The 24,699-nt window shown below is 36.5% G+C and overlaps 4 long non-coding RNA genes across 5 annotated transcripts; 3 read left to right on the forward strand and 1 right to left on the reverse strand.

The window, feature by feature from the left end:
• Positions 1-259: 259 nt before the first annotated feature.
• LOC118275304 (uncharacterized) lies at positions 260-7,930 on the reverse strand. The gene is made up of 3 exons (XR_004783571.2): positions 7,285-7,930; positions 6,741-6,823; positions 260-6,268 (listed from the first exon to the last, which is right to left on the reverse strand). It is a non-coding gene; the product is annotated as an uncharacterized LOC118275304 (long non-coding RNA).
• A 4,130-nt stretch (positions 7,931-12,060) lies between these two features.
• On the forward strand, positions 12,061-13,890 carry LOC118275462 (uncharacterized). The gene is made up of 2 exons (XR_004783601.2): positions 12,061-12,995; positions 13,302-13,890. It is a non-coding gene; the product is annotated as an uncharacterized LOC118275462 (long non-coding RNA).
• A 799-nt stretch (positions 13,891-14,689) lies between these two features.
• LOC126910927 (uncharacterized) lies at positions 14,690-19,649 on the forward strand. Of its 2 annotated transcripts, XR_007705522.1 has the most exons (4): positions 14,690-14,758; positions 14,958-15,632; positions 16,306-19,135; positions 19,349-19,649. It is a non-coding gene; the product is annotated as an uncharacterized LOC126910927 (long non-coding RNA). The 2 variants fall into 2 exon arrangements; XR_007705521.1 differs by having other exon boundaries at positions 14,696-15,632.
• Positions 19,650-21,851: 2,202 nt separating this feature from the next.
• Positions 21,852-24,691, forward strand: LOC118275463 (uncharacterized). Its single transcript, XR_007705523.1, has 5 exons — positions 21,852-22,040; positions 22,561-22,706; positions 23,212-23,356; positions 23,603-23,734; positions 23,927-24,691. It is a non-coding gene; the product is annotated as an uncharacterized LOC118275463 (long non-coding RNA).
• The last annotated feature ends 8 nt before the right edge of the window (positions 24,692-24,699 follow it).

A 24,699-nucleotide genomic window follows, 5' to 3' on the forward strand; every position in this document is an offset into this window, starting at 1 on the left:
TTTGCTCACGCCTCTTGCTTGCCTCTGCTGGCCGTACAAAGTAAGAGATCCTTGTAAAACTTGTATAAAATTATATAATATATATTATTATAATTTTGTTTTACTTCTTTCATTTGTTGTCATATAGAATTGCTATACAAATAAATTAATTAGCACAAGAAAACTCGAATTTATTTAGGTAACTAGTAGCAGAAAATGCTAAACATTATATAAATGCATAGTGCATAGGGCGAATGCTGTCCTAACGGGTTGAAGCTGCAGCGTGACCTTGGCATGAGTCCACTGTTCATCCATTGTTACTATACATGTACCACATACAGTTTGACTTATATAAACAGTAATTAAATATGTATGTCTCAGAGTCGATACATACATATACTTTAATTATGTACAATTTAAAACAGTGAAAGCGACTCAGTGTAACACACGGAATAGCTGAATTGTTCCTAAACCAGTGGATAAGTGCACGAAGCAAATGCAGAACCTTCAACATCTACAGGTTCCAAAGACCACTGCGACTGCAACTCATTCTGCTTCAACAACCAAATTTTTTAAAATGGAATCAGGAAAGGCGATTAAGAATTTGGAGAAGGTATGTCTCACTTATTTATAAACTTAAGTTTTTTTTTTGTAAATTTTGTGTTGTTTCTAACCCGATTTCTGTTATTTTATCAGGGAAAGAGCCAGAAAGGAAAAAGATCCTCAAAATCCGGCTCCAAAGCAACCAGACCGAGACGCGGTATACATAGCGGTGCAAACCGAACCCCTCTGTCCCTGGTTCGTATAAAACAAATGTCTGAACAATATATTCATAATGAACTCTATTTAGACGAAGAACCGCGCAGGGAATGCATAATACCGAAGGAAGAGGAGGGAGAACTTTGCCAAAACCCGGTCAGAATTGATTGAAGCCTCAAAGTGCGACGCAAATATAAGTTTACAAAACTTAAAAATTGTTGTATTTTTGTAGTTGCACAGCTGGAGCCGTCACCATCTGAGCAAGTGGCATCACGGCCACCATCGCCTCAACTTACACCAAAAGCATCGGAACAGGAAGAGTTGCCGTTCCTGCAAGAAATAGACATTCAAGATCTCTCTCAGATTTGTACTGGAGTAACTATGTCTATTTCGGTTCCATTTGTAACACACAACTAACAAGTGTTGTATTTATGTAGTTGCATAGCTGGAGCCATCACCACCGGTTACATCAGAGCAAGTTGCATCACTGCCACCATCAACAACATCGCAACAGCAGGAGTTACCGTCCGAACTCGATACAGACGATCAAGATCTTCTTTGTAAGTATAGGATTTGTACTGGAGTAAATATGTCTATTTTGGTTCCATTTGTAACTAAATACACTAAATTTGTAACTTGTGTGGTTAACAAGTATTGTTATTTTGTAGTTCCAGAACTGGGGCCATCCCCTAACCCACCGTCTACGGCATCGCAAGAGCACTTTCATTTCTTTTTGAAGGTATCGACTGCCTATTTGATGGCATTTGTGATTAAAAAATTGGACAATGCCAAGAACAAGCAAGACATCGAGGACTATAGGCGGGTTAACACAGATTTGGAGGCACAAAGTAAGTGGTAAAATGAAAATTACTTGATATAATCAATGATTGGTGTTCCTACGAGTATTTACTTATGTAGTGTTGTATTTTTGTAGTCGCTCAGCTGGAGGCGTCCCGAAACGCCCAGGCACCACCAGTTGTGCCATCAGATCTAGAACCACCAGCACTGCCACAGCCAGACATGTCGCTTGGCCAAGACCTGGAGGACTTGAATCTTATCAGTAAGTATTAGATTTACATTTGAATGACTGTCTATTTTGGGTACATTTGAAACTAAAGACACTACATTTGTAACTTGTGTGGTTAACAAGTATTGTTTTTTTGTAGTTCCAGAGTTGGGGCCATCGCAACAGCAAGAGCTACCGTCCGAACTCGACATAGACGACCAAGATCTTCTTTGTAAGTATAAGATTTGTACTTGAGTAAATAAGTCTATTTTGATGCCATTTGTAACACGCAACTAACTAGTATTGTATTGTTTGTAGTTCCCGAGCTGGAGCAGTTAACCAGCCAATTCGCTCCACTAATCACATCACTGTTGGCGTACTGCGACTGTCGGGCCTACATGAAAGACTGGCTAGAAAATGATGACGGCTGGCTGGAATCAACGTTAGCAACGACTTTTGCTTGCCTTAACTGGCCGTGCAGATTAACCATGCGGGAAGCATTCAAATCCCCATTAATGTAGAAATTTAATACATTGTAAAAATAATCATAAAATACAAGAAATATATATTCTGAAGAATACGGAGCTCCGTCGGGTCTACGTACTTCATGGAAGACTAAAAGAGAGAAATGGCATCGTTGCCCATCTCTGGCTAGAAAATGATAACGGCTGGCTGGAATCAACGGTTTATGCTTGTATTTTTGTAGTCGCACAGCTGGAATCGTCATCTAACCAATCTCAATTGAATCTCACCCACTGACCTTGCTGAAGCTGGGCCTTCCTTTACCCACACTGCAGCACAGTCACAACCAACATATCCATCACTATCACCACCGGTACAGCAAGATACGATAGAGCAAGTCTTAGCTGACTTGGATGATTTCTGTGAGTATTAGTTTTATATTTGAGTAACTATGTCTATTGTGGTTGTGTATTTTTGTCACAGCACAACTGGAGGCATCACTTAACGCTCTACCGGCGCCGCCAGTAACGCCATCGTCCTCACAATCAACAGTACCATCAACGGCATCGCAACAGCAAGAGTAACCGTCCGAACAAGAAAAAGAATATCAAGACGCTCACTTTATTCAATTGCACTCCACTTAATAGTACATTTGTGGATTATATTTCTAAAATTTATTTTTAAATTTTCAGAATCGGAATCGTAAATCATCGGATGAGACGATTGGTGATGGAAAACGTTTGCGGCTTAGTGGAAAGGAGCCAGCGAATTGGATACCAGCTGCCGACCTCGCTGAAGCCGCAACCAAGAGGCACAAAGTGCAAATTTGGTCACACAAGAGACGACAGTCTCCTGTGATGAGAAACGTGGGTGGGCTTATGACAAGCCAACGGATTTGACGCCAATAACCATAAACTTTAATGACGCCGACATTTGTATTTGGGTAATTGATAACAATAAAAAAGGCGCTGCGTACTTCATAGAAGACTCCAGAACACAGGCATCGTTCCCCATGTCTGGCTAGTTTGTGACGGCTGGCTGGGGTAACTAACGATGGCAACGATTTCTCTCGCCTCTTGTTTGCTTCGCTAACCGTGCAGTATAAAGTCATGGAAGAAGCGTTAACATAGAAAACCCCATAAAAAATGTAATGAAAAACAAGAAAATATAACAATTTATTTTTACTTCTTTCATTTATTGCCATAGCACCTTGGAATTGACTTCAAAAAGTAACTAATTACGAATCGGATAATTTCTCCAACTTTGTGATTAAATATAATCAAACTTAAACCACAAAATTACTTATGGAAAATTCCATTCGTCCTTTAGCCCGTCATTGTGTTTTTTTAGGATTTAATTTTTTTAATTTTTTTTTCTATTTTTCTATTTTATAAGCCACTGAACACTTGGAACACCGTAGGCGTTACAAATGGCTTGCAGGCCTTTTGGGGTTAGGAATTTGAGGATTGTTGGGGATTCGGGGATTGGGAGGTTGGGAAGGGGGGTAATTGGGCCTCCGGTAACCTCACTCACACGACGAAATACAACGCAAGCGTTGTATCACGTTGGTTTTCTGTGAGGCCGTGGTATCACTCCGGTCGAGCCGGCCCATTCGTGCCGAAGCATGGCTCTCCCACACTTACATTGAAGCTAAAAGCCTAGCAACATTCCAAGAACTCGACAGGACTAAGTTCCCACGGTAGGATCAGGTATTAACATTCTTTTGTTAAAGCAATTTTAAGGCCCTAGTTTGGATGTATGGAATCAAAGTATAACAATGCTCATTACACCTGATGTCTAGACACAGTTCGTAGAAACTAGTGATAGTCGCCATTGTATTGTCTTATCTCTCACTCGACCAACCTTGTAGACCCGGCTGTACCTCAATGTAAGATATTATATTCCCTTTTCCACGACCTTCTAATATTGGTTGTAAAAACAATATTACAGGACGAGGAGATACATCATAATGCAACTTGTTGCCACCGACTATGTCAAACGTGACCGTTGCCATAACAAAAACCACCGTAGCTGGATTTGAGTTTATTCCTAAGTGGATATTACTTCTTCGTAAAAACTGAACGACTTTAAACAGAAAGCGCGTGAGACGCGTGGTGTCCTAACAGGTTGAAGCTGCAGCATGGCATAACCAACGCTGTAAGTAATTAGTACACTATAATACAAACTAAAGTACAGTGAACGAAAAATGAAAATTTGTAACTAAATGTTACAAATCACATTTGTCACACACATGTGACGGAACAATAATTATATTAATTGAAGAAAGATGCGCACGGAATGTACAATATGAGAGAGAGACTGGAAAGAAGACTACGGTTTATACCGCATACAAAGTATTCCCCGAAAGCTGCAGGTTGCGACCCGATTGAAAGTTTTGAACGAATATCACGTTCTTAGATCAGGCGACGCAGACTTTATTTCTTCTAGCGTTATGTCTTATTTTGATTTATTTTCATTGTGAAGGTATCGATAGTCAACCTATTGGCCTATTCAATGGCCAACATTAAAAAAGCAGAGAAAGTATAAAACGTATCAATGCAAACAGACGATAAAGTCGGCGCAAAATAAGCGTTTAACAATTAGTTTTTTATTCTTATACAGGAATATCAACTTGGTAATGGTAAACACCAAATTGTTCCCTAAACATTATATAAATGCATAGTGCATAGGGCGAATGCTGTCCTAACGGGTTGAAGCTACAGCGTGACCTTGGCATGAGTAACACAGTAACGAATAATATAGTATACTATCTGAATCCATTATTCTATATACCACATACAGTTCGACTCATGTATACTGTATGTACTATCCCTGCATATACTATTAGTACGTACAATAATATCAGTAAAAGTGAGAGCGACTCAGACTCGGAATAACCGATTTATTCCTAGAACACTAAGTAAATAAGTGCATAGGGCGAATGCTGTCCTAACGGGTTGAAGCTGCAGCGTGACCTAGGCGTAAGCGACGCAGTACTGAACAACTAAACGGTACACTATCGGTATAACTTGTGATAGAGGATCGTTGGCATTAGACGATAACTACAACCGATACAACAGATAAGCAGAAAAAGACATTGCAAACTCACAGACATTGCAAGTAAAATGTACATATCTTTATCTACCCACATACCAACATAATTGTGTATTTCATTAAAAGTGACCTACCTTCACATCTATGATTAAAAAAGAATGTTATTTTAAAGTTATGTGGTTCGTAATAATATGCAGTAAAAAAAGAATAATATTATTACTATTATCAGAAATGAAAGACTTGTTACCGTTAAGTACCCTTTGTACGAGCTTTACGTTTAAAGTAATCGAAACGAGAGCGCGATCGGCGCTCTGATTGGTTGGTTTATTCGAGCCGGCCAATCAGAGCGCCGCACGCACTGTCGTTCAACGTCCAACGTAAATCTAACTCGTATTAAGGGTTCAAGGATCTACACAGCAAGACTGTTTCCTAACTAATCGCTATATGCTCTGGCCAATTGATTTGATTGTCTTTTTGTACACCTCTGCCTACATTTCCAAAGGAAAGCAAAAGTAAATTTAGAGTTACCGCACTGCCCTATGGTGGTCATATACGTTAAGTTTTACATGACGCGTTTGCCCTTACATTTAAAACTGTGCATGAAACCCTAGCGTGTATGGAAGGAAACTGTACGGTTGTCAGTAAATTTATAAGTCGGTTATACTAGCTTGTAGGGGCAAAACCGTCGTGCAAAACCTACCGTGTATAGCCACTATTACACAATTTTGCTTTGTTACATACATACTCCTTCAAGGATAATGTGTAGTTGTGGTTTATGAAGGTAGTATTAAAATACTTATTACTAAACTGACAAACGAAACATCTAATATAAATTCGTAGGCCTTACTTGTTATAGGAATATTATGATGTCTTCAACCGGCAGCTGCTTCTATACAGGATGCTCTGGTGATGAGTTGCAGCAGAAATGTCAGCATGCACTGCTACAATAATATCTTCATTTTTCCAAAATGTTCAAGCTGTTCACTGGTACGAGTGGTTGGTATTCTTCTGAAATAATAAATGTATGTGTTATATATTTTAAATATAAATAGCCGAAATAATTTAACATGTGAATAAAACAAATAGTCAGAAGCACACTGAATATATTTCATAAAAACAAAAGAAGATCATAAATAGTTTCCACTCTTATAAGTGGCCAGCTTAACAGCACAGATAATATATGTAACAGTATGTTAGAACGTAGACTGTTAGATTTGATTTGAAATTTGAAGCTATATATTTTTTATTGTTATCTCATGAAAAATTTTAAAGCTGTATATGTGTTTACTAAGAAAAAAGTACTTAAAGTGAATTTGAGACTTTCACAATTATATGACTTTTTAAAAATAATTTTATTTATCATTTAAATTTTTTCATTTAATAAAATCAAGCATAGATTTTCTCCTTTCAATAATGTGCGCTTTATGTAGACTTATACTGTACAATTTACTTGAATAGTGAGTTTAAAACAATAACTTACTTTCATCGGTAGGAAGAGTAGTTTTGGTCAACCGGACTCGACGGTGAAGCACTAGCAAGAATATTGTCGATGAAGGTTGGATCCTACAACAAAAAAAAATACTTTAATTAATTTCAAAAGAAGGTTGTTAAACGTGGGAGAATATTTAAAAAACGTTCAGAAGAAATTATATGGTTACCCCCAGATCACACTTCACACACATCTCATAGTTTGGCTTATAATTATTTTAGTTAAATATTTTCTATTTACGAGTTGTGGGTGAAAGAAAAAAATCTAACAATTCCGAAAATCTACCGAATTCAACCTATATTATAGCTTGGACAACCAATGCGCAGCGTCACGCCTTTTAACCCCGTAGGAGTAGATAGAGGTGCACAATACGAAACGTAATGCTGTACAATGTACACCCACTTATCACCATTTATGTTATAAGTCCCATGTAATATGGGGTGAGCCTATAGTCATATACTGGACGCGACCAACGAAGCATGCATTAAATGATCTAAATATGTATGAACAACCCAAATATTTCATTTTTACATACCTTATTAATTGAAGTTTCGATGAAAACAGAGACGTGGTTTTTATCGCCAGACAATATAATCTCTTCGATTCAATCTTTCTGATATGGTTTAGAATCAGCAAAAATGACTATATCCATTTTGGATGGAGAAACCATACATTTTATGATTCTTGCGGGTAGGTTGCTTATCTGCAGTAAACTTGAGGATTACTGCAGAACTGTGATGGTTTTCTATGACCAAGGTCATTCTGCATGCTTCTTCACCTTCATTCTTGATGCCAAAAATTGTTTTGCAAACTTATCTTTGGACTTTCCACATTTAATGTTTCGGTGCGGGTAGTCTCTTTATTGTCAGATGAGTATCCATTTTCATGAAGATCAAGTAACATTTCGTTTCATCCGACTTGATATCTTCCAGTTCGAACTGTACCAACATCTGGTGCTGGATCAGTCCGGTGGAACAGTAGTAATACTTGGAAAGTTTCCATTGTTAACTCGCTGATATCTTGATTCGTGTTGTTAAACATCTTTGCTTCCTGGTCTTCAATGCAGGTGACGTGGTCTGCTGGGCAAATTCCGTAGAATTAAAATTTCAAGAACCGGCTTGAGGATTAACACAAACACAGGTTCATTGATCTCGTGACGGCTAGATTTCTGTGATTATAATTGCGGGTGGCTTATTATATAGGATTCTGAACATCACGTCTATATCTCCATCTCACTCACACGAAGTGACCGGTAACTACTAATACGAATTTTTGCAGCGTATGTTTGTTTGTTGATATGTATTATGACGAAAAATTACAATATCACTTTTAATTACGTACTCGTAAGTTGTAACTAAACAATTATTATTTAATGTATAAACAGAGCTGTGTGTATTTAAGTAACAACTAACTGAAGTAAAGTAAAAAATGAGCAAATGCTTCAAACACATGCCATTTTACATACACATCATACCCAACCCGAAACAATAATTAGTGGATCACACAAAGATTTTCGTATGGGAATCGAACCTACGGCCCGTAGCGTAGCAGCTACAGTGACAGGGCAGATGTGTAGTAATTTTGCTTTTTATTGTCTTTGTCTACCCCTATGAAGACAGTGGTGACGATAAAATTGTATTTATTTGTATAATGTGCAGAATAGAGGCTCGACTAAACTTCACACTTGACTTTTTAGCGAATCTACCAATATTCCAAAAATACATTTTAACGAAAAAAATCACAAATTACTTAAGTAATGAAGTAGAAAAATGTATTATAAAAGGTTTAGAATGACTAGCTGTTTATTCACGAGCAAAGCCACAGGTAACACCTAGTGTGTACAATCTTACTTTGTACAAGCATTCGGAATATTGGTCTACCTGCACTTTTTAATATTTTAATTTTAAGAACACCGTCATAAATATGTAATACTGCAGACTATTGTTTTATACTTGAACCATTATTCTATTTTCAAAGGGAAGCCTTGGAAGGTGATGACTACAGCTTAGAGGAGATAGACAAGGGAATGTGAAACACTACCTCACTGCCACACTAAAACCATCCCCTTTCACAGCGTTATAAGACCCTAATAGACAGTTTAATCTGAACTTGAATATCCCTTATAATAATTATATGCAGTAATCCATAGTACTCCAATGCAGTAATAAAAAAAGTAATTACTCGGACTGGCTAGCGGGCTACCGGGGTTCCGGCTCAATAAACAGGAGTAGGGTGGTTTTAAGTCAGTACGAGTCTGACACTCCCTTTCGCCTCGCCCAAGGCGGTACAAGAAAATGGGACATGTCCCCCTCAAAAAAAAATTGCTTCTCGATCTCTGTAAGATGGCGATCGGCGACACCCATAATCAGTCTATACTATATAACATAAATTACTAACACCCAACAGGCCGGCAACGCATTTGTAACGCATCTGGTGTTTCGGGTGTGGCGGCGACTGCCTACCATCAGGTGATCCGTCTGCTCATTTACCGGCTTAAACCATAAAAAAATGCCTATCAATTGTTTTAAATGGGATTAGGAATAGCTATACAAACCCAAGGTCAAAATGTTCATTAAATTCAATAATACAAAAAGCAGGTATTATTGTCTACTTTGTTGTAAATAAGTAAACTGGGTGCATAACAAAAAAATATACTAATATTGTAGTTAGAATAAAAGTAGATTCGCTTTTATTTATTATTTTTTGTTTTAATTTCATTTAGGTACTTCTTATTATGAACATGTGAACATAGAACAAAAGTAGCCTATTTGTTAATTCAGACCATGATCTACTCCTATTCATATTTCATCTCGATCCCTTCAGTTGTTTTGATATGATGAAGAAAAAAACTAACATACAAACTTTCGCATTTATAATATTAGTAGGATAAATCCTTATTATGTTACCTAGATAACATTTATTTTCAGAGTTTTGCAATGAAATGTTTTTTGCCACTCAGTTGGCGGTATTAGTAAATATGGATTTAAAACAACTTTACTCAATCAATTTTTTAAAACTTTGCCCCACACTAGCATTTTCTGATGTATCGTGCGTGCGTTTACAAAAATACGACTTCACATACATATGATACCTAAACCCGAAACAACAATCATACAAAGAGTTGCTCCGTGCGGGAATCGTACCTGCTACTCGTTGCACGGCAACCAGTGGCTTAGCGTTAAGTATCCAGCCCAGGAGTTAAGTATCCGTACCTAATTAAAATGGATAATAATTAACTAAGTAATGAATGAAACTATGTCAAATACATAATTATATTATTAAGAAATATTACCTATCACATTAAGGTACATTAGTGTACGAGTATCATTAGCACTAATTTGTTGATATTATAAAATCATTTCAATAAATTACTTAAAAAATATTTTCATCTTAGATTGCTAATCATCGATTAATTGCAAATGGTAATGTAATATACGGTAATATAATTTAAGTAAAGGTATTAAATGAATGTATTAAAATATATTAAAAATGTATGAAAGATCTAGAATAACGCCTGGTGTAGGTTAATACGGTAACTTAGTATTATATAAAAATAGGGTAGATTCATATTTTTTCTTCTGGAATATTTTAAAACGTATTTTTTCTTTTCTTACTGAATTAAATACTTTCGACAATATATTGATTTGAAATATCGTGTGACGTCACGATTTACTACATTTTATAGGGTATAATGTAACCAGCTTGCTTAGCAGCCACTCCTAAACTTAAATTCGTTATATCTAAATATGTATTGTTTATTTTTTGTGAAACTTATACGTTCGTAAACGCACCCACGACACAGGAGAAAATCCTCCTGTAGGGGAACGTTTATTAAAAAAAAAACAAACAATTATATGAAAAAATTACGTGTCTAATATTTTTTAATTATCTAAGTGACGGACTACTTAGGTTTTTAATAGTCATACCCTGTCAACTACCCTATTAAGATAACTGGAGAAAAGTGGGTATAATATTATTATAACACCTTTACCAACCTCTTCAGAGATAAGTTAAAATAAAAGTGGTATTTTTTAACAATGCGACTGTATCATTACCCTTTTAAAACAGAAAGCGTCTTGAATAACAATACCTTGTGTTCGAATAACAATACCTTTCTTTAAGTTTCGAGTTAAAATAGACAATAATATTCACTAAATCCCGATAACTGATAAATATTTTTATGGTCCTTTTTAACCATACACAGAAACAAAGAAATACAGGTAAATATTGATCCTTTTGTATTTCAATCTCGGGTACCAATTTAATAGTTAAGCTACTTTTAAGTCGTAAATATTAAAGTTTTTTTTATATAATCCAATAAACGAGCGAACGGATCACCTGATGGTAAACAATCACCGCCGTCCATGGACACCCGAAAGATGCGCGAAACAAGTGCATTAGGGTTAGTAATTTAAGGGTTGTTGAGGAATCGGGCATTGGGAAGGAGAGTAATTTTAATGGTTTCATAAAAAATATATAAAAATCAGGGCTACTGCTTTTTATATTTTTAATTTTTTATACCCGTAACGGGAGGAAATCCATCTACCGACAATCAGGGGTCAAGAGAGGGGGGAATTTCTGGGCAATACGCGCCGTATTCCGAGAAGTACTGCTTTCTGCATCAGGCCCTTGACCTACCATCTAACATTAGCTTACTCAGGTGTTGGTCGAGGCTTTTGTCTATGAGGCTATCGGCAATGATTGCTGAATCTACATCCCACATATCGACAACCTCATGAGCTAAATCAAAATCTTTTTTAGCTTTTAAGAGATTCTTGTTATGTGGGATTGTTATACCAATTATTTAAACGAATTATTATTATTGTAAAAATGTAATATTCAGGTTCACATATAAAGTAAGAATTTGTAGCATTACATGGTTCATGACGGTGGTGCTAAAATTAAAAATGTGATTGTTTTGCAGGTAGATGAATATTTCAAATGTATAATACAATGGTGCAAAGTCACCTTGTAATGAACTAGGTGCTAGCTCCGGTTTTGCTTGCGTGTAAAATAAAAATTAAGTATATTAGTAATTTTTCTTTTCTTTTAATGTAAATATTGCCCTGCACTTGGATATTCTCCAGTGTTATTCCTGACCGCACCAATTTGTGCATCACATAAAGGTTTGTTCCGTGAAGGAATCGAACTCGCTACAAGTCACTTGGCAGCTGGTTCCTCAGACACCGCCCCTATCGTTCAATAATCATTAAGTGCAAAGCTTATTCCATTCCTTTTTTCATCACGATTGAATTTAATGTATTCATGAATTTGAACAAACAAACATGCGTTGCAAACATTTGTAATAATTAAGGCAGAAACACATTACCGTGACGTGTCGTGGCGCTGCGCCGTGGCCACCAATCGGATGCAAGCGTTAGGCGAACCATGCGACACGACACAATGTACAGTGTGTGTCTACCCGTTATAAATGTATGAAACCGATACCTACGCTACTGGAGCGCCACAACACGCCAGGCCACGGTAATTAGTTTCTGCCTTTAACCGATTACTACGTGTCATGTGTGAGCGAGATGCCGCTAAAGGTAGGTTGCACAATCGTATATATTAGAAGTTATGATAGTCGCCACCCGCCATTACTGTCACGGAAACCTAACCGTCGAGAAAACTCTGAACCCGAGGCTTTGTTAATCTTCCTCTTATTGCTACCTGATATACGGAACTATATTTCTGAATAATTTTCCCAGCAGACTACGTCATCTGCTTTGGAGACCAGGAAGCAAAGATGTTTAACGACACTAATCAAGATACCAGCGAGTTAACAATGGAAACTTTCCAATTAGTATTACTACTGTTCCACCGGACTGACCCAGGACCAGATGTTGGTACAGTTCGAACTGGAAGATATCAAGTTGGATGAAACGAAATGTTACTTGATCTGCATCAAAATAGATATTCATCACGCAAGAAAGAGCGGAGATATAATCGCGTACCCGCAAAAAAGCAGTAAATATGAAAAGTCCAAAAACCAAAAATATTTTTTGGCATTAAACAAGAAGAAGTGTGCAGAATTACCTGGGTCATTGGCAATTCAATGGCTACGGTAATATCCTCAAGTTTACTGCAGACAAGCAGTCTACCCTCAACGACCCTTAGGGCAGAACATTTATGACTTCTCAATCCAAAATGGATATGGCCGAGCCTAGCTGATTGTGAGTGGGATCAGACTGACTAGATACGAAAATTCTGCTGTATGCTACTCTCATCAAAACTTCATATAATAAGGTATGTGACTATAATCCTTCTGTCTAGGTGTGAATAGATTACTTAATGTATTTTTTTATTTTTATTAATGTAATTTATTTATTTTCTTCAATTTATGATTTAAAAGAATCTAACGGTTTTTTTGAGGAAGAAATCATCCAATGACTTCTATTGCCTTGAGCGAGGCGAGAGGGAGTGTCAGTCTCTTACTGACTAAAAACTACACCGTTACAAATCTTGCTTTTCGAGCCCGAGCCCCGGTAACCCAGTCCATAGCTCCGGGTAATCTAACAGTCTAGGTTATTAAATACATTGATTACTTTTCAGTGAGGTGAAAAAGAGACAAGACAGCTTGACCACATCACATAATGAAGAAAGGATTGAAGACCAAGACCTGCTGAAAAGTTCGCTGGCCGGCAACTCATCATCCGAGTATCTTGTTGAAGCAAATGCTGGTTGAAGATATCTCACTGTTTGTACTACAGTACAACTAGATATCTACTTGTAAGTAAGACTTAACAAGTTAGGAAAGCTAGTACTAAGCGTTACGCGCTCGTCTTAATTCCATATAAACCAGTGATCGAGGAGGTCATTCACACCGATATTTGATCGTTTCTTTTACATCACATTCTGCAGCTTTACACCCTTACATTTAATAGGACTCACTCACAAATAAACTCAAATCCAACAGTGAGACACGGGACCACTCTCATTTGGGTCAGTGACCTCTATTTTTGTATTTTATGTGTTTCGCTCAGAACCACCGTCTTAGCTCACCCTTTCATCGTTGTCGTTTCGTCGTCATTCTTACCGTTGCTACAAACGTAAGCAAGGAATCAAAAGTACTCACAATATGAGGCTACTTTATAAAAAAAATCGGACTACCGTCAAGATGAAATATTTCTTCAATAATCATGTCTACTAGTGACATTGTGCTTATTGAAAAACAAACGTCACATACTGCAGGTTTAGCTAGAGATGAACGTCGTAGGAGGCGCTCGTAGAGAATCATGCGCGTCATTCTGTTTAACCTTTTCTCTTCATTAACATTTATTTTACATTTGTATTTTTTTTTTAAACGTTGCCCCACACTAATATTTTCTCCTGTGTCATGGGTGCGTTTACAAACATACAAGTTCACATACACATGACACCCAGACCCGAAACAACAATTTGTGGATCACACAGTGTTGCTCCGTGCGGGAATCGAACCCGCTACACGTTGCGCGGCAGCCAGTTGCCCAGTCACCGCGCCAACCGTGCAATCGATATTTTCTTGTTCATTTTCGGTTTTGTTAGATGTATAAATCGAATACATCAACCAGTTACAGGCAGTATTGTTCATTGACACCGTCATTTCTAAAACATTTTTAAGCTAATCTGAAGATTTATTTTCTTTTTCTTTTTATTGTGTTAGAGTCACACCGTAAAGCTACAATTAGTTTCCCAGTGGCACTAGCGATGTCTTTTCGCTGCTCCCACTCGTATTGAGCGTTTTGCAAAGTACATTTATTTGTTATTTATGTAAGATATTGCTTGTAATATTTGTATTGCACAGTGACAGATGAGTATTGTTCATTGACACCGATTTTCTCAAAAACATTTTCGCTAGGTTACTCTCAAGTCTTTCCAAAAGTCTAGTTGTTAGGGACCACGTCTTAGTGCCGTGTGTGATCACTGGTAACACACACTGGTTGGTATTTAGGCATTGCAAGTTTTTTTTGCATAATTGCATTAACGTTCTCATTTTGCTCGTATTGACCGTTATGCGCTCTGTCAGATAAGTATTGTTCATTTTCACACCGCTTTTCCAAAGCTTATTTCAGCTAAACTGCAGATTTGTATTTTAAAGATTACGTTGGAATTATTTCTACACTAAAATGTTTGGAATTATTTATACACTAAAAATAGGATAAATTATTAGTTTTTATTCCGCTGTAGGAATATATTTCCTATTGTTTTTCATAAACTAGTGGCAGAAAGGTATTGTTCATTTTCACACCGCTTTTCCAAAGCTTATTTCAGCTAAACTGCAGATTTGTATTTTAAAGATTACGTTGGAATTATTTCACACCCTTATTTCGAGGGTAGAAAATCCCTAACAGTAGGATAAATTATTAGTTTTTATTCCGCTGTGGGAATGTATTTCCTATTGTTTTTCATAAACTAGTGACAGATAGGTATTGTTCATTGACACCGCTTTTTCCAAAACATTTTTCAGCTAATCTGAAAATATCTGTTTTTGTGAAATCAGTTGCCCAGTGGCATTAGCGTTATCATTTCGCCGCTCCCGCCTCATATTAAGGGTTGCGCGTTCGTTTATCGTCTTATACACAAATACTTTTTTTTTTAATCGTTTATTATCATAATACATACATATAAAATACATACAAAAATCGCCAAACTGTAAGTCAGCACTACATGCACATACTGAGTGCAAATGGCCCACTTAATGCCTCAGGTAATATCTAAGCCATTAAAAATATTACTCTCTATCAGTATATTCACATAGCATTCGCATTCTTCAGCTTCAATCTGTTGGGAGACGTTACAAGCGATGACTTATGTATACATATTGTATTTTAGGTTTTATGTAGAAAATCAAAGAATGCAACTTCGATTCGGAAGCTTTGGGTTTAAATGAAAGTATATTGCCAGGTTGTCCAAAAAACAAGATTATTCCCAACACGTAAAACATATTCTTTAAATATATTTCAGGTAAACTCATTATTCTTTATAGTTTAGTTATATTTCTAATAGATTATGTATGTACATAAATAAAAGTATACTGAGAAGGTAGACACAGGTTTTAAAGATAAAAAACGTATTTGAACGTTGACCTTCTCAAAATTATAACTATCGTGAATTAGGTCGATTCTCGGCATTCTACAAACTGTATTTCAAAATAATTCACAATTAGTATATAGGCATTAGCGTTATCATTTCGCCGCTACCGCCTCATATTGAGAGCTGCGCGTTCGTCTATCGTCTTATATACACAAATACTTTATGTACATACTGAGTACGCATGGCTGACTTAATGGCTTACTACCGCACTCAAGGACATTTAATGATTACTTAAACTATTCCTTAGTAACGTTTTTCCATTAAAAACAATTGTTGAGGACTGGGTTAATTAACCATTAAATGACTCTTAGTACGGCGGCGGTTAGATATTTTCTACCAGTCTATTCACATAACATTCACATTCTTCAGCTTCGATGCGTTGGCGTACATGTTGTATTAAACGTTTTATGTAGAAAATCAAAGAATCAACTTCGATTCGGAAACTTTGGGGTGCTTTGGGTTTAAATGAAAGTATATTGGTCAGGTTGTCCAGAAAACAAGATTATTCCCAACACGTAAAACATATTCTTTAAATATATTTCAGGTAATCTCATTATTCTTTAAACTTTAGTTATATTTTCTAATAGATTATGTATGTACATAAATAAAAGTATACTGAGAAGGTAGACACAGGTTTACAAGATAAAAAACGTATTCGACAGTTATAATCGTATTGCCTTTGTCCGTACCTAGTACCGCATTTCTCAAAAAATACGGTATAGTATTCTATTTCTTATTACCTACTAACTATATTTTTAACGTTTACCTTCTCAAAATTATAACTATCGTGAATTGGGTCGATTCTCGGCATTCTACAAAATATTTTTCAATATAATTCACAATTAGTATATAGATAGCCTACTGTATATAATATAAAACCCAATCTTCGGTAGAAACGTTTTGTTTATATCTTAATTGACATCCTTTTTTTCCGTCATATAAATACACAACAATGAAACTTATGCCAAGGTCATATACTGCAGATTTAGTCCTATGATTGTAACCAAAAACGTTATTATTCCATGTTTATAAGTAATGTCCTCAAACACGTTTTACTTGGATAATGAAAATGAATTTTAACAAATTCAATATTTTGCTTTAAGTTTTGAAAAATGCTTCACTTTTCTAATACTTTTGTTTGCGTTCGCAATTTACGATATCAGGACATAATTTTTTGCATCCAATAGCATACTATAAATACGTATTCTGGCACTTAGCCACAATCTGCAGCTTCAGTCATTGTATTGATTAATTAATCAACGTTTTTTTCAATCCATTTGTTTCTTCTCAATTTAGTTGGCATTTGTCATGAACACTTAAAAAACTTAAGTTTTTATTTTGTTCAAGATCACGATCTGCAGCTTCAGTCTTTTACAAGAATGTACATACATAATATATGTATATCATACGTGCGATATTGTGCACGTAAAATAGTCACTTGCATGCCACTCTCTTCTGTAGCCTGGTAGCAATTTATATGTATAATACATAATTATTTATGATAAGAAATAATCCCACCATGCCTATTATATGTTAGTATTACTTTGTAAAACATTGGAAAATGTTATTTCAGTGTACCTCTCACATATTCATTTCTTACCTTATCCATTCCTGTCACATTTGTTATGAATGTACTTTTTTTTAAACATGTACTCGATAACTTTATGTGACATATAATTCATTCAAATTACGTTCTTGTTCTAAGCGTATCGTTTATTACACCATTGCGGCTGCGGTGCAACGTGTCAGGGTATGGTTTGTCAACTTGTATGTTTGCAAATGTACCCACGATACAATAATTAAAACAAATTAAGGTTACAAACTGCAGCTTTACTGCCCACCTCCTTCTCAACCATTCTTGTCACGGTCATCTACTTAGTCGTGATTTATCCAGTTTCAATATAAATATGATGATACTAGTATATTTGTATGAAAAAATATAAAAAAAAACATTATTTCAATGTTGTCAATACCTGCCTTTAAAAAATATAAATTGAAACACAAACTGCAGCTTGCATTATTTACATTATGGGCATTTTATCCAATTAATCATTTTTCTTTTTTCTTTGAACTCCACTCCACCAGAGTCTTATATTCTTTTCAACGCGAGTTTAGTTCCCTTATACTCCAATATCGTTGTAGCATCTACATGAGACTACGTTAGTACGTAATACCTTGCGTTCCTGACTGAGGTAACTGCAGTTTCAGTCACTCAGCAGTATTAACACGCGATATTTAATACTGAAAGGTCACAGTAGGTTTACAACCAGCAGCTTCATATCCTGTCAGTTCTTCGTCGCGCCTAGATCAAAATTAGAAAGCCTAGTTATTGTATAAGAATAACAAAAACGCGGACCGAAAGAGGAAACCTGGGCAGACCTCCCACTAGGTGGACTGACGACATAGTCGCGGGGAGCCAGAGTGGATGCAAATGCTGGCTTGTCGTCCTACGTGAAGGAATAAGGGAGGGATCTTTGTTTAACAGAGGACGTCTTCCAGCTGATGATGATGATTGATAAGAATAAGAATAGTTACAGTTATAACGTTCTTAACTAGCTTTCTTTAACATAGTCGTGTTCCTTATCCATTCTCGCCAGAATCATTTCGTCAATAGCATATTGTTAAAACCAATATACAATTGTCATGGAAGCTCACACACACAGAGACACGCTGCAGCCTCAATTTCATGGACATAATCGGCCAATTAACTTGTTTTCTTTGTCTCAAACATAATATGTATAACATTTAGCCATGACCTTTTCAAGGTCACACTCTGCAGATTTATACTCTTTGCTTTCTTTAATTATTTGATACTATATGTACATATAGTATAACACAGATGTACCTACGAGTACTCTTTGTCGGAAGAAACATAAAACTCAAGATACTTTTAAAAATACGACGTAGGATACGGATTCTTTAGCCCTTTAGCGGGTGATTCCGGACTGATAAAGAATAGTTATGATAAGTAGGGTCGTAGTGTTCTGCTTGAGTCATGCTTTTATTTTATTTTTTTATTCTGAGTCACAGCTTCTGTTAGCTATATTTTCCTAAGTTAGTTCGCTTAGTTGACCATTTTCCTAGGTAGGAAAACTATTGAGTTTACATTTTATCAAGGTCACAACCTGCAGGTTCTTGAAGGTCCGAGCAAATCGTTTAGTGTTACCGATATAACATCACGAACACGCTCTCGTCACAAAATCTGTGGATTGTTTTTCAATCTGTTCTGCTAGTTTGCAGTATTACTACGGTATAGTAAGTTCTTAGACTCACTCCGCTGTTTCTGTTGGTCGCTTAGTTGACCACTTTCCTAGGTAGGAAAACTCTTGAGTTTTCATTTTATCCAAGGTCACAACCTGCAGGTTTTCGCAAATTGTATAGTGTTTCTGGCTGATAAAGAATAATTATGATAAGCAGAGTCATAGTGTCTTCAGTCATGCTTTTATTTTATTTTTTTTTAATCTGAGTCACAGCGTCTGTTAGCTGTATTTTCCTAGGTTAGTTCGCTTAGTTGTCCATTTTCCAAGGTAGGAAAACTCTTGAGTTTTAATTTTATCCAAGATCACAAGCTGCAGGTTCCTAGCCAAGTGTATAGTGTTAAGCCGGGTCCAGACGAGTGTAACGTGTAATGTAATCCACCGTGTAATGTAACACGAATTCTACGTGTGGACGGCAGTACGAGCATTACATGTAACGCTCGCGCGGCGCTCGCGGTTGATCCATCGGCTGTCGGTTTTTCGCGCGAACACAAAGACGCTCGCAGTGCTCGTTTGGACGGCGGCGTTCGTGACGGTTGTGTCGTATGTACGGGTAAAGTTTTTATATTGACCATAAAGCCGGGTCCAGACGAGTGTAACGTGTAATGTAATCCACCGTGTAATGTAACACGAATTCTACGTGTGGACGGTAGTACGAGCATTACATGTAACACTCGCGCTGAAGAATTCGTGTTACATTACACGGTGGATTACATTACACGTTACACTCGTCTGGACCCGGCTTAATATGTTGAGATTTTAGTTCCACAATTAAAGAAGATCTTCTTTTATACAAATTAGTTTTCCACCATCGACGCTTCCGACTTTGGCGGTCTTCAGTTAGTAAATACATGAAAATAAAAGCCGCACCAGTCTACCGACCTTCCTATTCGGCATGTTCGTAGCAACTGAGTGGAAACAGCTTTTGAAATATTTTCGCGTTCACAATTCGCTTTGAGTTCGTGTGCCGTCCACACTGTTGATGCTAAATTACACGTAATGTTACATTACACGTTACACTCGTCTGGACCCGGCTTTACCGATATAACATCACGAACACGCTCTCGTCACTAAATCTGTGCATTTTGTTTACATCTCAAATAAAAATAGTACCGACACTACCTCTGTACAAGACCTTGGAATATTGTAAATATTATGTATTTACTTATTTTCTTAAGTAATTAATGTAAAAGTTGTAAAGAAATTGTTTGATTGACATTTTCTTACTCGATGTTCTATTACACTGCATCCATACTCATCATACACTAAAAATTTAATAAAAACACTCCTGCCAACTTTAAAATTTTTAGTATAATTGTTTTATTATTTTATAGTTTATTTTTTACTCTTTTTTTGTATCATAATACTGAATAGTTCCTTACTGATTTTCATTGTGCATATACCTGTACATTAATGTTCATTTCAATTTGATTGCTTTGTTTCTTAACTACATGTCTGTGTGCAAATAAAAATAAAAAATAAATAGTTGTTATATTTATTGTTTTTTTTTTAATATCTTATTACTTTGTCATAAATTATATTGAATAAGTAAAATGTGGATCTGATGGTCTGTAATAGAGGTTCTATGTACAAAAGTATTCCAGTCTCAAGTTCGTGTTCTTTGGTTTTCTATGTACTGTTTTATTATGAGAAATAAATGAATTTGGTACTTATTATTGTGGTTTTATTTCTATCAAATAAAATAATTTTAACCCAGTGCTAAATTTAGTTACACCATCTTACGGATGTTTTGGGTACTAAAGCAATTCAGCGCCATCTCTTGTTCAGGATACAAAATCTTGCTCGACTTTGATTTTGATCATCGAGTTGCGTGCCTATTCCAATTATAGTGTATAATATATGAGACTACTAGATATATGGTAGGGACTGGTAGATATAAATATGGTAACTACATAATATGGAATACTATGGCCCCTGCCTCTGACCAATATTGATACATACGCATAAATAGGCAGGTGGTGACTAGCAAACTCAATTAATGGACACCACAAGGTGCCTTGCGGACTTATTATTGTTATTTATAATAAAATCAGAAGGTAAGTAGTGTCACAAGACACAACCGTTCACGGCAGAAAACGAGACGCCAATGAAATCAAAATAGCGAATCTCGTAGTCTAGTAGAAAGAGATAAAAATATAGGAAAAGCAGAAGGTGGGAAACAAAGGGCCTCTCTCAATTAACACGTTAACTGCCACGTAGGTCACCGGTGACCTACATTAGTGGAGGATTTGCCTTCAACAGTTTTCTGATGGCAATTACTATAAGCTTCGAACAACTGTCAAGTCAAACTAATAATAGATTTATATTAGTCTACTTTATACTATTAATTAGAAAATCTGCAACATTGTAATATGCTTTGTCTACCAAATATTGCCGAACTTAAGTCATGGAACACATAAGAATGTAAAGAAAGTTCAAATATCGATACTACCTAAACAAAATAAGGGCCATCCTGTAATCAAATTGTTTTAAACGCCATCTATACGTCTATTATTTAACTATAAAAGTCGACTTCGATATGGTACGATAGATGTCACTACAAGCGACCTCAATAGATAAAATATCTGCTGGCGAATATTGTTTAAGTTTTTAATTTTAATACCATATAATTTTATACATATGTATATCAATAAAATTTAAAATAAAATTTATTATTTCAATATCGTTAAATAAATCTTGAATCGTATTTATTTAACAGGTATCTATCTAGCTACTTATTCGAAATATTCATCTACCGGCAAAATTCACACATTTTTATGTTTCGCTTTGTCATGATTTTAGAGCCATTACATTATTGCATACTGCCACGTTCATTGCTACGTTTTATAACCTGAATCTCATTGGTAATCGTACCAAGTATTTTGTAGTCTTTAAAGCAATTCAGATAGCCCCAGTCTTGGCCGAATAATGTAAATATATTAAGAATTCCGAAATAACGCAGGTTAGTACAAATTCCTACTTCATAATCGTCATCATTATCATCATCGGCTGGAATCCGGCCAGGCATTCGTCTTTGTTCAGTTCTTCAGGCCAAACCTTTGCTTGGTCAGTGGGCAGCCTTAGGGGCGCTTTTGTTCAGTCTTGGACAGAAGTGTGTGTGAAGTATCTAGACAGCGGGTTTTCATTAGTCCCCACGCTTGGTAGGCAGCTCGGTCACCTACCACGTCACCAATACTTTACAGGATGCCCATCCCTCGAAGGCAAGGTTAAAGGTCCAGTTTAAGACTACACCTGAGTCCAAAGTCCGACCGTCCTATATAATTCCTTCAAGAAAAGAGCATACCGACTACTTTTTAAAAAGCCGACAACGCACCTGTGACTCCTCTGGTGTTGCGCGGGTGTCCATGGGCGGCGCTGATCGCTTACCATCAGGTGGCTTGTCTGCTCGTTTGTCTCCTATTTCATAAAAAATAAATCTTAAACCTCTTGTTCAAAGTCCAATAAAGTAATTATTATTTCAGCTATACTGCTTGGAGTGATGTGCCAATGCTTAGAGTGGAGTGTAAATCGAGCACGCGTTGTGTCCTAACAGGTTGAAGCTGCAGTTTGTGACCCATACAACAAAAATACTCTAATGGTCAACTTAAGGAATGAACACGCAATATCAGTAGGTAAATACATTTGTTTTGTGAACTACCAAATAGCTTACGACCCAAACGTAAGCTAATTGTTAACTTGTTAAAATTGTTAACCTAAATATCTCGATCAAAATCGATTTTCAATAATCTTTAATCCAAAGATTTTGACTTGAGATCGGTCGTAAGTGGGTAGTGTTAGAAAGAAATATAACTAAAGTTACAATCCACCCTCCTATAAAATTATAACGAAGTCAAATTGACTTCATCAAATTTATTGTATTAATAACTAGCAAACCCGGCGAACTCCGTTTCGCCACCAATGATTTTCCCTTTTTTTCTTGACACTTTTCCAGGCCTCTCCAACGAATGCAAAACCGTGGAAATAGGTTCGCGCGTTCTCAGAAAGGAAAACCCGACTTACATTTAATATTATAGATTGTATTAATTCATTTTTTCGTGTGAGAAGAGGCCTATGCTCGGCAGTGGGACAATTACTGGCTGATGATAATGAAGCCGATAATGGTTATGTTTCAGAAACATTGATTGGAGCAAAACCACAACCTCAGCCTTGTACATAGTGGACGTGTTGTGTCCTCACAGGTTGAAGCTGCAGTTTGTGACCCATACAACAAAAATATTCTAATGGCCAACTTAAGGAATGAACACGCAAGATCAGTAGGTAAATACATTTCTTTATAGATGATTTTTTTAGGGGGGAGAAATCATCCAATGACTTCTCCCGCCTGGCGAGACGAGAGAGACTCTTTGTGACTAAAAACCACCCCGTTCCTACTCCTGCTTTTCTAGCAGGAACCCCAGTAAACCCACAAAGTTAGTCCGCAGCTCCAGATCATTCTTTATAGATGATGGATGCTTTGTTAATTACCAAAAAGCTTCGTAAATTATATTTAAAATCCACTTTCAGATTGACAAACGAAATACGCAGACATCAGCAGCATGCAGACAGGGTCGATGAACTGAAACCTCTCGTGTGGTTTAGGAAAAACGTGAACTGAGCAAGAATTAAGCATATTGCAGTAAAATACAATTGCTAAAGGTACGTAGTATAGGTTCACAAATGTTTCGAAAAAAATGTTCTCGGTGAAAAATATTTCATAGTAAGAAAGTATTTTTTAATTCAATTATTACCTATACACCACAGTGTGACATATCCAATAGTTCTAATACTCCTATATGTGATTACCCGTGATGATATTTTTTTACCATCGTTATTTCTATTTTGTTGCAGTATTTACCTACCTCCTACTTCAACGCTTTGCTGTAAGGTGTTCAGTTAAACAGAAGTGAGAACGATTAGTGTTCATCAAATGGAAGCGGAACCATCTTCCTGACCCTGGTCTGGTGCTGCTGCAAAAATCACCGGAGCTGGATTTGAGTTTATTTCAAGTGAGACAGAGCCAGTCTGCCTGTTACCTATTGTAAATTTAATTAGTTTTATTTTTTTGTATAGTTTATTATTCATATTTGATTTATTGAGTTGTTTTTTGTTTTATACCTAATGTTACATGCAATGTAAAGATTGGGGGTGCAACTAGCGTGCTAGCCACAAGAGAAAGGCTGCCCACTACCCAGCCATCTGTCGAAAAATCCCTCAGATAGGCCATAGTGCTTATTGGGGCTCGGTAGATATCCGTTGGGGGCTTAGATATCCCTAGTCTCCAGACTGACCTCCTAAATGTTGTAGCTAACTGCGGCGCGCGCCTGAGAGTCACCTGTAATCCTATTACACCATCATTCTTCTAGCAACCTTCCTCCATTGGAAGAGAATACAGCAAAGGGTTACATAACGGTTGCACTCCCTTTTCCACAGCTTCGATATTAATGCCTTGAGATTGAGAACCCTACGCTCTTGTTTCTCCCGGTGATCAAATGGCCGTCACGTGAAGCAATTGTTTTTTTTTGTGAAACTTTATTAACCTTGTTTTCAATCATTTTAATAAAGAATTATCTAAAAGAATCTTTGTAATTTATTTAAACTAGATACCTACATAATAAATATAT

The sequence above is a fragment of the Spodoptera frugiperda genome, chromosome 8 (assembly GCF_023101765.2).
Source record: "Spodoptera frugiperda isolate SF20-4 chromosome 8, AGI-APGP_CSIRO_Sfru_2.0, whole genome shotgun sequence".
NCBI classification, from domain to species: Eukaryota; Metazoa; Arthropoda; class Insecta; order Lepidoptera; family Noctuidae; genus Spodoptera; species Spodoptera frugiperda.